Source organism: Trachemys scripta, chromosome 22 (assembly GCF_013100865.1).
Source record: "Trachemys scripta elegans isolate TJP31775 chromosome 22, CAS_Tse_1.0, whole genome shotgun sequence".
Classification (NCBI taxonomy): Eukaryota; Metazoa; Chordata; order Testudines; family Emydidae; genus Trachemys; species Trachemys scripta.
Window position 1 is genome coordinate 2418595 of NC_048319.1, and position 13006 is coordinate 2431600.

At 53.5% G+C, this 13006-nt stretch overlaps 1 long non-coding RNA gene across 6 annotated transcripts in view; it reads right to left on the reverse strand.

Annotated features, from left to right (window-relative positions):
• Positions 1–13006, reverse strand: part of LOC117868908 — a 121382-nt gene that overhangs the window by 78108 nt on the left and 30268 nt on the right. The window contains exon 2 of one of the 6 annotated variants that reach the window (XR_004643735.1): positions 12558–12650. The exons of the other annotated variants lie outside the window; for them this stretch is intronic. This is a non-coding gene — a long non-coding RNA (uncharacterized LOC117868908). The remainder of the gene's footprint in view (positions 1–12557; positions 12651–13006) is intronic. 6 annotated transcript variants of the gene reach the window in all.

Here is a 13006-nt window from a genome sequence, read left to right on the forward strand (position 1 = left end):
ACAGAGCTGTTCACTTGCAGAAGAGTGAGAGATTTCAAGGAGCCGGGTGGGGCTGATGTAGGCGGCAGACCCCCGACACATCCCTCGTCCCCGGAGCACCATGGAAATGGCATGTGGAATACAAGATCACCAGGCGCTGGAGGGGGGGGGGGGGAAGAGGACTAGCCAGATCCGGGGAAGGCGGCTGGGATGCCTTTGACCTCCAGGCCATGTCTAGCCCAGGTGCAGACTAGCTGAGAATTGCTACCATCCCACGCCTGGTTTGTGGGCTGATCCTGGGTACCAGCAGGCAGGGGTTCACCAGGACAGCGGACACTAAACAAAGCCTCCCGCCCTTGCTGCCCATCTCCCCACAGGGGCCCAGAACTGAGTGGACCAGGGAGTCTGACTGGGTCCCGGAGCCCCCAGCTGCTCTCTCCAGGGGAGGGGCCGGGCAGTGGGGGACATATCTTGCAGTTCCCTAAGGGCTAACAGCTTACAGGGCAAGAGACTCCAATGCTGATGTCACATGGGTCCATCTAGACAAGGGACCTCCAGGAAGGGGAATGAATGAGGCCGGGATTTTTTAAAGCAACAAACGACGCTGGGCGTCCACCCTGAGCTGCGCCAAAGGGGGCCTGGTGTTTGGACAGTGCCCCGTGCCCACCCCATGAAAACCAGGTGCCCTGAAGGCATCTCGAGTTGGGCACCCAAAAATCAATAGGCCCCTGCGAAAATCTCGGCCCAGGAGCTTTCAACTCAGACTTGCCCTGAAGCGTGAGAACAACTGGGTGATCCAAGGTCTCCCCTTGGAAGTTCCTCTCAAATCCACCCCACTGAGATCCAGACTCCCCTGCCCTCACCCCCGACTTCCCTCAGAAGATCCAAAGAGCCCCCATACCCCCAAACCCCCACAAACGTCCAGAGGGGTAGCCGTGTTAGTCTGGATCTGTAAAAAGCCGACGAAGGGGGCATTGACCCAGGAACGCTTATGCTCCAATACATCTGTTAGTCTTAAAGGTGCCACAGGACTCTCTGTTGCTTTGTACAGATCCAGACTGAACCCAACCCCCTCTCCCCACATCAACGGAGTTTTGTGGGGGGTCGGGGGGGTCTGATTTACAGAAACCAGGTGAAAAAAACGTGGCATCTTGGGCCACTCTTCGTGGTGAGTTTCTGGGCCTGATTCTACTCAGGTTGTGTGACGAACTGGGACTGTTCTTACTGTGGTCTGTGAATGCTGACAGGGGAGTGTGGCTAGGATGGTCTGCATTGGGGGATGGGAGACTGACCAAGGGAGAATACCTGAGCATGTAACATGAGAACCCAGGAAGGGGTTAGAGGCCAGGTGACACCTTTGCCCGGGAAACTGAACAAAGGCTGGGGAGAGAGTTCAGAGCTGGCTGGTGACATGGCTGGGAGGCAGACGGGGCTCTGACCTCCCAAGGGAGCTGTGGTGCCCTGGGAGCCCAAGATGGACCTAACTGAGGGGGTCCTGTTGTCTGTGCCTGCAAGACCTGTCTTGGACTGTGTTCCTGTCGTCTAAATAAACCTTCTGCTTTATTGGCTGGCTGAGAGTCATAGTGAATCTCAGGAAGCCAGGGGTGCAGGGCCTTGTGTCCCCCCCACTCTTTGACAGGTTGTCCCAGCGGGTCAGTCAGGCGCGCCTGCACTCAAGCCAATGGGGCTGCAGCAGAATCAGAATGAGGCTCCTCAGGGTTCACCTGAACCTGAAACTCTGGGAAATTCAAGCCCCACGTGAACCAAGACGGGATGCCGCAGCTCCGCACGACCCCCTGAGAAGCAAATCCGCCCGCTGCTCCAGGACACAGCCCCAAGCCCAGGGAAATAACCAGCAGTCAGCAAAGACACACAGTCAACAGGGGATCCGTCCTTCTGCCAGGCGCATCAAGAGAGCAGGTCGGCCGATTCAGAGGCAGTTGAGCCGGGGGGGGGGGGCATCTGGACACCAGCCCAACGGCCCCCACCAGCCCTAGGAACATGACAAAGGCCTCTTTCTAGTGCTGCCAGGGCCCGGTAGCCAAGCCTTGGGCCCCAGATCCTGGCAGCTCCCAATGAAAACTGACCACCGAAGGGGATGGCAATTGGCAGCCCTGCTGCACCGTCCTGACGGCACAGAGCGGGGCAGAGAGAGCCCTGGCGGGGTGTGCAGGGAGCTGCCCATTCCCATTCACCCCCCCGCCCCCCAGCCAGCTCCTTAATGGCCAGACCTTTGATGAGCTGCTGGCATAGTCCCTTTCCCAGCTTCCTTCCTGCCAGTTGGTGCCAGGATCCCTTCACAAAAGCCTGCAAAGCGAGGGGACAGGAAGGCCCTTTCAGTCTCTCGCCTGTTGCCAGGGGGCAGCGGGGGGTGGGATGGCAGCAGCTGCCCCCTCCCTCCCCCGCAAGTTACTTTTACAGGATTAGTCAGAACCTGCTTTGATGGTGCTCGGGGACAAACAGCAAAGATGGCGTGAAAATCACCAGCTGCTTTCAGAGAACTGGGTGGACATTCCCACCCCCGCAGCTGCCGCTCAGGGTGCCAGCTAGTCTCACGCTTCCCCTGGGAGGTGAGAACGTCCGCTCCGATTTACGGAGGGGGAAACTGAGGCAGGGAGAGGGGAAGTGACATGCCCCAAGTTCACACAGTGAGGGGCTGAGAGGAGGACCCAGGAGTCCTGACAACGCAGGGTCGGCATCTGTACAACAGGCCCAATCAACTAAAACGGAAGCTGTGGGTAAAGGCTGGAGGGAAAAGGGTAAAGAGAAGGGATGAGCCAGTCCCTTTCCTAGGACAGTGAGGGGAGGGGAGAAGAGTGTTAAAAGACCTCTTTACCATTAGGCCCCATCCTTCAAAGACTTGGGGGAGGGCCAACCCCTGTGCCCAAATGGAGCCCCACTGACTTCTCGGGCAGATGGGCCACCACTGTTACCAACTCTTGTCATTATATTCTTGGGATAGCTGGTGTTTTTTCTTAAATCCCCAGCTCCTGGAGTCAGGCGACTGCCCGAGAACCTCAGCTTTCATTTTAAAAGAAACAAAAAGGTAAGTTTCTAGCTCTCATGGTTGCAGAGGAAAGCTGGAAAGCCAGATCCCCCGAAGCCAGACTCCCAAAGCTCCCCCCAGACCTGAAGGTGAATACAAAAGCCGATGAAAATCTCCAGAAAGAGACTGCTCTTCCAGGTCTAGCTTGTTCTATCACTGTCCCGGATCAGTGCGGGCACAGAGGGCTTCACTCTTCCAGGCTGGCAACATGCCCTGGGCCAAGCCTGCAGGAGAAATGTCTCAACCCAACGTACACACAGAGTCTTACTTCCCGGGGCTAGTGGGGAAAAACCAAATACATCAGCAGGCCGAAGACCATCTCTGGAGCTAGTTCTATCCCTATGCTACCCGAGTGCCTGTGGCGCTGGTCTGGGTTACTCCTGGGCAGTCCCCCTTGACTTCAATGGGGACAGCAAATGGGTCAGCCTGGGCGTAAGAGAGTGTCCGGGTCAGGGACACTGACCTGGCTGCCTGCTAGAGAGAAGCTGCCCTTCAGCTGACCCACCGCACCCCTCAACTAGCCTCCCTCGAACTGCTGGGGGTTAGTGGAAACGTTCCCAGCAACAGCTTAATCCTTCGCTGCAGGGTTTCCCCCTCTGACGCAGCCGGGGCCAGTCCCTGTCAGAGACAGGGTCCTGGGCTAGAGGGACCCAGTGGTCTGATTCAACCTGGCGATTCCCACGCCCCCCGCTTTACAGGTAGAAAATCAAATGGCCATACATTTAGCTCCTGTTATTTATGTGCAGATCCTGAGTACCCGTGTTACAGCCCAGAGGCCTTAGCAAGGGCCGGTTGCTCTGTGGTGAGGTTTTCTGTTTGTTTGGGGGGGAGTGGGTTGGTAAAATGAGACGGTCTTAAATATTTTTGGCTTGTGGGAAATTTCTCTCTCTCTCACAGCCCTTCATTAAAATAAGAATAAAATTAAAAAGTGAGTGACCTCCTGAAAATTAAAACTTCACTTGCTGAGACTCGTGCCCAGGAATTAACCTGAATGGCTCCTTTCTCCTGCCTTCGGTTGCACACAAAGTGCTTTCCGATTGGCTGATTTCCTGGAATAGATTCAGTTGCTATGATACCAAGTTTGCTTTTAACGAACCCCAGAAAATTAATGGCATTCAGCAGATAAGTCCTTAAAGTGGAACCTATTTTAAGAAATTCTTCCTGACTGGTTTACAAGGAGCCAGCAGGAAAAAGAAAGCTTCCAGAAACCAACATACCCTGAGAGCTTTCTCGGGTCCTCCTCTCCATAAAAAGCCATTAATATAGATGTCACCGAGCAAATATTTCCTGCAAAGAATCCCTTTCAATCTGGGCACCCCTGGCAGAGGGAGCCAGGATTCAGAAGATAAGGCATCAACCATGTTGCATTATTCTTTTGGATTATGCTGCGGCATAAATACCGTCTGACAGGTTAACATGACAATACGAGGATTGCACAGACACTGCAAATGTTTCCCACCATCATTAGCTTCCATTTCTTTCCACTGAGTTGACCCCGCCCTGCCTGGGGTGCAGGAGTGTACAATTTAACCAGTGATGTGCAGGAAGACAGCATGAAACATACTAAATGTGTCAATTTCATAGGACTGCACCCTGCTAGTAGAAGGCTACAGCATGATGGGACCTAGGCAAAAACTGTAAGGCCCTGATCTTATAGTGGCAAAAAAGCTGGGATTTTCAAAGGGATCTACCAGGGTTAGGCTCCTAAATCCCACTGGAATTCAATAGGAGTCAGACACTGAACCCTTTTGAAAATCATCTTTGAAAAATCTCAGGCCAGACTCGCATGGGGGTCGATGCCTCAGTCAGGGACCCCAAGGTCCAACCCATTGAAATAAATGAATGCAGCCTCTGGGAAGGTTTCACATCAGCCCCAGACAATAGCCCAGTGCCGTAGAAGTGAAAATCACCCTAAACAAAACATTTCCCAGAGAATGCATGATTGGAAATACTTGAAGTAGATGGACCCAGACTGACCTACCAACAGCAACTCCAAAGGTATATTATATTACCTATACAAAGGCTCTGGGATGGGTTATTTTCCTAGTGGAGAACAGCCCTTCCCCACCCCTCTCTCCTTCGGGGTCCTCAGAGCCTTTGTCTAATTCATCGGGCTGGCAAAGAAGAGTGGGAGGCGAAGGCCATGCGCTCCTGCTGGCTCAATAGGGCACTTTTCTCTCCCGAGTACCTGTGGTTGAAAGGCCAGCTAATGACATGACTTGCCTGCCTTCCTTCCACTCAAACCTTGGCTGGACAAAGGGCCTCAAGACGCAACAGTGCGGCAGCCAGGGCTTTCAACTCGGAATTGAAGAATTTCCCCCAGAATCCTACGCTCCTGCCCCCCTCCCCACAGCCCCCGCCCATCAAGGAATGTGGAGGTGGGTGCTCCATCCAACACACACCCCTTCTCTGTCATTCTGCCCCTGCAGCGCTGCAGGGGCTGTCAGTCTATGGGCCACATTGCAACAACAAAACCCTCAGGATGGGGCTGGACTGGCCAAAACATCCTGCAGGGCCTTTGTGAAGGGGTCACCTGGTGGCCAGAGCCATCTGTGCTAATGACGATTGAAATCCCAGACCAAGATGCACAGCCCTTAGGCAGCCCTCTGTGCTATGCTGGCCAGGATAACAGGAGTGTCTTTGGTGGCTGTTTATTAATAGACCCCTCTGCTAAGTAACCAGCACAGAAACGCTGTCAGCTGAAAACAGTCCTTGTTTGTCTGAGCTCGCTCTGCTGTTCCCCCCTTCCTGCCACTCCCCTGTCACAGTTCTGCCACAGCCTTCAAACCAAGGGGCTGTCAGATGTTTTTCTCTTTCCGTTCTCTTTGTTGGCTTAACCGTGGACATCAGGCGAAGCTGAATTTGGTATAATCTGAAACAAGCCACATGCAGGATCTTCTCTCTCTCTGGCTGGGGGCTCCAGACACCCCCAGTCCAGTGCGTGGGCCAGCTTTGATGTCACAGCCCAGACCAGTTATATTCCCAGCAGCGCAGAAGGAAGAAAATGCTATAGATAAATTCTTCTCCACCCCATGGAAAAGCAAGGTGAGATGGAGAGGCAGGGAGAAGGACCCTCCTTTAGGGACATTAAAATGGCCTGAACCTTCTTCATGGAAACCTAGCGTGAGATTTACAAGGTGGAAACCCAAGTGAGGAGAGGAAAGAGAGGCCTGGTTACACCCGCGCCAACCCAGAGGGGCTCCTTGGATGTCAGTGAAGTTACTCCAGGGCTTAACTTGTACTGAAAGAGATACTGGGGCTCAAGCAATTTTTTTATTTTCATAACTGATGCAGCAAACCCAGAGGTGCCGGGGCCCTGAACAGCCAGGCCCGAGGTGCCGGGGCTCTGAACCGCCAGGCCCGGAGGCGCCGGGGCTCTGAACCGCCAGGCCCGGAGGCGCCGGGGCTCTGAACCGCCAGGCCCGGAGGCGCAGGGGCCCTGAACCGCCAGGCCCGGAGGCGCCGGGGCTCTGAACCGCCAGGCCCGGAGGCGCCGGGGCTCTGAACCGCCAGACCCGGAGGCGCCGGGGCTCAGCCCTGGCAAGCCCGGCTGGACAAATTAAGTATTGAGTTACTCTGGTGTAAATGGGATGCAAATTTGGCCCTTGGTGCAAGATAAAGAGAGATGCTTATCACACCACCTTGGAGAGAGAGCGTGAGCTGGAGAGGAAAATTATAAAGCCAGGCTCCGAAAAGGGGAAGAGGCTCAGACTGAAGCAGAGAATTCCACATAGACGGACTGACGAGCCGACTGTCCAAAAGGGGGCCGAGATGGGGACAAAGATAAGGTCAAGACTAGAGGCCTGGGCATGGGCAATGGGGCGTGGCCACAATCCCATCCCTGCTGCAGGGACCATGCTGGTGGTGGACACGAACCTCGACGGGGACAGGGCGGCGGCTTGGCAAGGCCAACACACTACACAGTGCGCAGGCCCCGGCCAGAGAGAAGGCAGCAATACCTGTGCTAGGGGCCCCCTCCAAGCATGCTAAGAGAGGGGAAATATCCACTTTTCCCTCCCACTTCGGGGCCTCGGGCACCGGTGAGCTGCGGTCCCTCCCGGTCCCGCCCTGTGGCCTAGCCTCCCGGGGGCTGCGATGCTTCGGTCTCGTTTCAGTTGCTGGGTTCAGTATGCAGGTACTGGGTGGGGCGGGTGGCCCGGGTGGCTCCTGATACTCAGGCCACATGATCTGGCCCCTTCTGGCCTTAAACGCTGTGCCTCAAAGGAGCAAGGGTGCTGACGTTTAAACGAACGGCTCTTGGAATGGGGTCAGAGCCCTCCCCACCCTGGGGCCCAGCCTGGCCCAGCCAGCAGCCAGACATCACCGGGCTTGGCTCTTAATCGGCATAACCCCACTGGCAAGCTGAACACTTATTATTCGGCTCAAAGGCAGGAGCTAGACGTGGACAGATGGGGATTGTAAGCTGGCCTCTTCCTCCCCAGCACCCCAAGGGGGCCTCAAACAGCCTCTCGGGGGGGAAAGGGTTACTAATCCGTTAGCCCCCAGTGGCAAACCCCCGGCCACTGCGCTGGTAACACGGACGGGGTTCCAAGGCACCCAGAGGTATGTCCCTGCCAGCCCCTGCTGCCTTGTGATTCCCGGGAATGCTGGCTGCTGCACGCTTGCCTCCCCTGGCCCCGCTGCACAGACCTGGTGGAGACGGGACCGGCACAAACTGGGGGCTGAGCCTGCAATTCTTACTCATGGGAGTAGCACTTACTCTTGCACATAGTCCTCTTGGCTTCAGTGCGGCCAATTGCCCAGGCAAGGCCTGGGCCCTGGGTCCCTTAAGGACAATAAGACCCAGCCCCGCATGGAGAAGGCGCACACCCAGAGATGGGGACAAAGCGAGTTCATTACTCCAGGGGTTTTAAATGGACAAGACCCCGTCCTTCCTCCCGTGAGAACACTGTTTTGCTCTGTACATTACATACGATCTGCAGGGCCTAGGAGACCCAACCCTATGGGCAGTGATGCCCAAATCGTGTGATGACGTTTTTAAAACGCCCCCTGCCTGGCGGCTCGCTCACCTGTGCGCTGAAAATCGAGCCAACCTCTGATTCTCCCCAGCTGGAGGCCAAGAACCAGGGCTGATTTCTCTGGGACTTCCCAAGCTTCCTCTAATACAGGCTATCCACGGAGCGGGTCCCTGCCCATGACCAGACCCCACCCAGGATACGCCACCATAATCGACCCATGCAGATCAGCTGCATTGATCATCGCGGGACAACGGCGACACTAGCAGGGAAATCACTCCGTTCCCTCCTGCACCGTGTGAGGACATCTGCTTCATGCATCATCTGCCTAACCAGGGCCGGCTCTAGGCACCAGCAAAGCAAGCAGGGGCTTGGGGCGGCAAATTTGCAGGGGTGCAAGAATCCAGCCTGAGAGCTGAGAACCAAGAGGGGGCCCTGGGAGCTGTAGCTCCTTGGTTAGCTCCCTGCCTGTAGAGCCAGCCCTGGAGCAGGGAAAGAACTACATTTCCCAGCATTCCCTCGGCCGCAATTAACAGGAAAGGGAGGGGGAAGGAGCGTAGAACTGAAACCTCATGTTACAGCTTGCTGTGAATGGTAGGAACAGAGCCAGCTCTAGGTTTTTTGCCGCCCCCCACCCCAGCCCTGGGCTCCCCCACACTCTTGTGTTGCCTCAGCCCTGGACTCTCCCCTGCCCACACCCCCTGCTGCCCCAGCCCTGGGCTCTCCCCCCACCCACACCCCCTGCCACCCCAGCCCTGATCTCTTCTCCCCTGCCCCTGCACCCTCTGCTGCCCCAGCTCTGGCCCCCACCTGCACCTCCTGCCGCCCCAGCCCTGAGCTCTTCCCCTCCCCACACCCCCGCACCTCCTGACGCCCCAGCCCTGGGCTCTCCCCCAAAGAATGAATTGGGTGGACTAAATGGGCATTGCACCTCTCTATCTGAAGCCTAGCAAGGCAGGTACGTGGATCCCACTAGAATTTAAAATGAAAAGTAAGGGAGGGGGGGCTCTACTAGACTGGGCAGCTTTAGATACAGTACCAGGCACGTAGGAGGATTTACACTTCTGAGCCATGGAAGCAGAAACTGACTTTTCCTCTCCAGATTTAACTAATATTCAGAAAGGGAATCTAGCACCTGCCTTCCAGATTTGAACACCTCAAAATTCAGGAGTGCTCAAGCTCAATTTGGGCAGCTGTTACTTCATTTCTCCCAAATCAAATATACTGATCCACTGGAACTTGCTGTAGAAAAGGTAGAATAAATTGAGCAAGAAATGCTTCCCAGTGGTTATTAGGACTGGAATTGCTATTTTCAACAGCCATTGCTTTTATTATTATTATTATTTAGTTTTAGTTTTATTTGTTTAAAAGGAAGACAGTGATATTGCATTGGCAAATTCCCCATAGAAACAAAGAATGGAACAAAAGAATAATAAAGGCACCTCAACTTTTCCTCATTTACGTAGGACAGTCTTATAATACGCATCCAGATATCCTCCAATCACACAAGCTGAAAATGGTTCCACTTTACTGCAGTTCTGTAACCATACGGGAACCAATCCTGTCTGTGTTCTGTGCACATCCAAAATTCCTGCTGAATGACCCGCCCTGGGAGCGAGTTACAGTGACCCAGGGCTGGGGTGGCAGGAGGGTGCAGTGGGGGGGGCAGCCAAATTTTTTTTTGCTTGGGGCAGCAAAAAACCTAGAGCCGGCCCTGTGCCTAACTTAACGTCCAGTACATGCAACCCTGTAAGATCAATGCAGCTAAAGATGTGAGTAACATCCAGCCCGGTCAGGCCCATGGAACGTAAGGTCCCTGGAGCAGGGAACTCGCCTTCTCAGATGTTTGCAAACAGCTGACCACGCAGAGAGCCCTATGCAAAGGCACCTCTGCGCCCAAAATCTTCAGCATTACAACTGCTCCGTGTGCGCAGGCTCCGGCGGTATGGGTTTAAGTAGGGGGAGAGAAGCAAAACAAGCATGAGACGATTAGCAGGTGGGTTCTGCAGAATGGGAACAGGTTTAAAGGGGCTGGAAATTGCTAAGGGGGCATTTGATGTTTTTGAATAAAGGATTTTCCCCCTTTTACGGCTCAGGGGGGAAGATAGGTGCATTGAACAGGAGCTCATCCCCTGGCCACAGGGCATCGTGAACGCAGGCGAGGTTTTTGTCTGGGGCCCATCGCCATAATATTCATGAGCTGTATCCTCACTCTGGCATCACATGGACATTGCTGAAGCTGCATGATTAGGCCCCGATCCTGCAAACACTTTAAGCGTGTGCTTAACTGTACCCCTGTAACCTGTCCCGTTGGAAGGAAACAGGCTGTGTTTGCACAGTGCCCAGTGCTGGGCCATTATGGGGGCTTCGAGACACGACTGTAATACAAAGAATAAAACATATGTGATGGTGGAACTGGGCCTTAAAATGCAAAGGGGCCAATGCCGCTGCCTTCACTCCCCACTGCCTACTGCAAGTGCAGACCTAAAAGGCACTTGCGGATGTAACTGTATCAGTCTGCAGATATCCAAACAAACCTAGATATTGCTCAATCCTGCAGCATTTGGACAGGCAAAGCTCCCAGAGATGTCACTGCACGAGGGTCAGTCTCAGTTGTAGTAATAATAAAATAATTATAATGCCACCACAATGTCTATTGTATGGAGAGTCACCACAATATTTTGAAATATTAACAATAGTGAAGCAAGGCAGATAGATCAGGAATGACAATAAGAGTTTAGAATGGAACGTGCTTCTCAGACTTAAGTCTAGCATTGTATGAACAACACTGTAATATCCATATAGACATAGACAAACAATGGGACCTTCTAGTGAAATTGACTTCTTTTTCCTCCCAAAGAGATAGATCATCCACTCCACATGGATTTCATGCATTAACTCTATGTTACAATTCACTTGTTGAGACACATTTAAGCAACTTTCCTTCTACTTTGCCATAAATGGTGTTTTGCTCAAGGTTCCTTTTAAGCCATCTCTGTTCTATTTATCTCTGTATGTGCACAACGACAATATTTAATTGTCAATGTGAAGATTAAAACCATTGTGGAAAAATAAGAAGTTGTTGGAGTTTGTAGTTGGCCCAGGGAATGGAAATAATCACCAGAAAACCAGATCTTATCCCTGGGCCTCAAGAAATGATTAAAGACAAAAAACCACTGAAATTTCAACCAAATAGATACAGCACGTTTCACTTTCAATCTCTCTCCCTTTGCAAAAGATGCGTGCACTTCCTTTAGAAAGCTGCCAATAATTCAGAGGCTGGTGGCGTGTGGAAATCCACTCCCCCGTTTCAGTACAGGGAGAGCTCTCGGATGGTAGGAAGTCCTGGAGAATAGTGAATCAGTTTTTACATTCGGTTCTCTAGCTTTATGATATCACATACACTCATACAGCTAGATAACCAAAGACAAAAACCAACCCAGTCCTTTCAATATAGGCCTCGGTCATTCCATGCACACAACATATACACACACACCTTGCTTGGATCCTGGTGCCACTTCCTGCTTCATGCACCCAGCACAGTACAAAATAAAAACCAAATCCTTTTAGATCTACAGAGCAGATTCCTGACTTTCAAAATCCTCCCCATTTTATATTTTTCTTAACTAGGAAGCCTCCCTGTTGCGATCCAGGCGGATTCCACGCATCTTAATCCCTGTGTATATTGCAACACACACACATCCTAATGCAACACACAAATCCGCGCACCCTCAATGCAATAGTCACAGCTAACACACACAGGCAACCAGGAAAAAATAAGCATTTATTTAGAGTAACGTCACCCAAACTGTCCCTTCTCCCTAGAGATCTGCTTCCTTCTCACCCCCAATTTACCTTCAACCCCTCTCACTGTGCTGGGCTCTGACTTTGTAATTACTGTAAATTACTGGCATGAGAAATGCTGAGTCATGAGGACTCAGATGATGAAATAAAATTATTCATCTTAAAGGGACCTCCCAGGATTTTCGAGGTGCCTCTGGCTCCTCCTGCCCTCCTCCTCCCCATCTTTGCTCTTATTTGGCATCCCTGGGCTCTGTTGAAGCTCTTTCTGCTCCCATGGCCCCCCTCCCAGCCCCAGGTTGGGCCTTGGGGGGAGCCAGTGGAGTTTTTCAGACAGTCCTAAAGCAGGAGTGTTCAAAAAAGGACTCTTTCTCCGTCTGTCACAAGCAGAAGGATCAGGCCAAAGCAAAGGCTGCAACCCAACCGGCCTAACAAAAGGGCAGAGAAACTCTCAGCCACCCGTCCCTGCACAAGCTACTCCCAGGGCCCGGATTTGGGGGGCGGGGGGAATAAAATCAGCAAATAGGCCAGAGACCGAACCTGGGGGCGGGGGGGATGGAGAGCAGGTTTATTTGCCTTTGTATAGGGAAAAATGGGTTATTTGGCGATGGGGGTGGTGTGTGTGTGTGTGTGTGTGTGTCCTTTGCAACCAGTCAGTGAGAAGGGAGAGAAACAACTTCTCCTCCTCTGTGCTCGCTGGGGTAACACACAACCGGATACCGGCGCAAAGAACCAGGGGAGGGGAAGGAAAGTACCTTCGACTTCTGCTGCTCCTCCTGGGGGTCAGCGGGTCTCAGCCTGCCCCTGGGAACGGCTGGGAGCTCCCGGCTCTGCTTGTCCTTCCACGCCTTGGAGAGTGGAGAAGAAGGAAGGTGGAAAAAGCTTGCTGGACTCTCGGCAAAAAGCCCCCTCCCCAAATAACCTCCCCCCCCCGCGCACACCCGCCAGCGGCTCCAGCCAGGCGCTTGGCACTTTCGTGATCTCCTCCTAAACTTGATCCAAACCCTCCTTCGGGCAGCAGGGAAAGTGCACATGAGTGGGGAGAGGGGAGGGAGACAAGTGGTCTGAGAAAGTCTGAGGATGGGGGGGGGGGGGAAAAGGGGGGGCCGCGCGCGGGGAGAGGCTCGGCGGTGGGGCTGGGGTGTCGGGGAAAGAAAGGGGGCTCGGAGGGGGGGGGGGGGGGGGAGACAGACCACACAGAGCC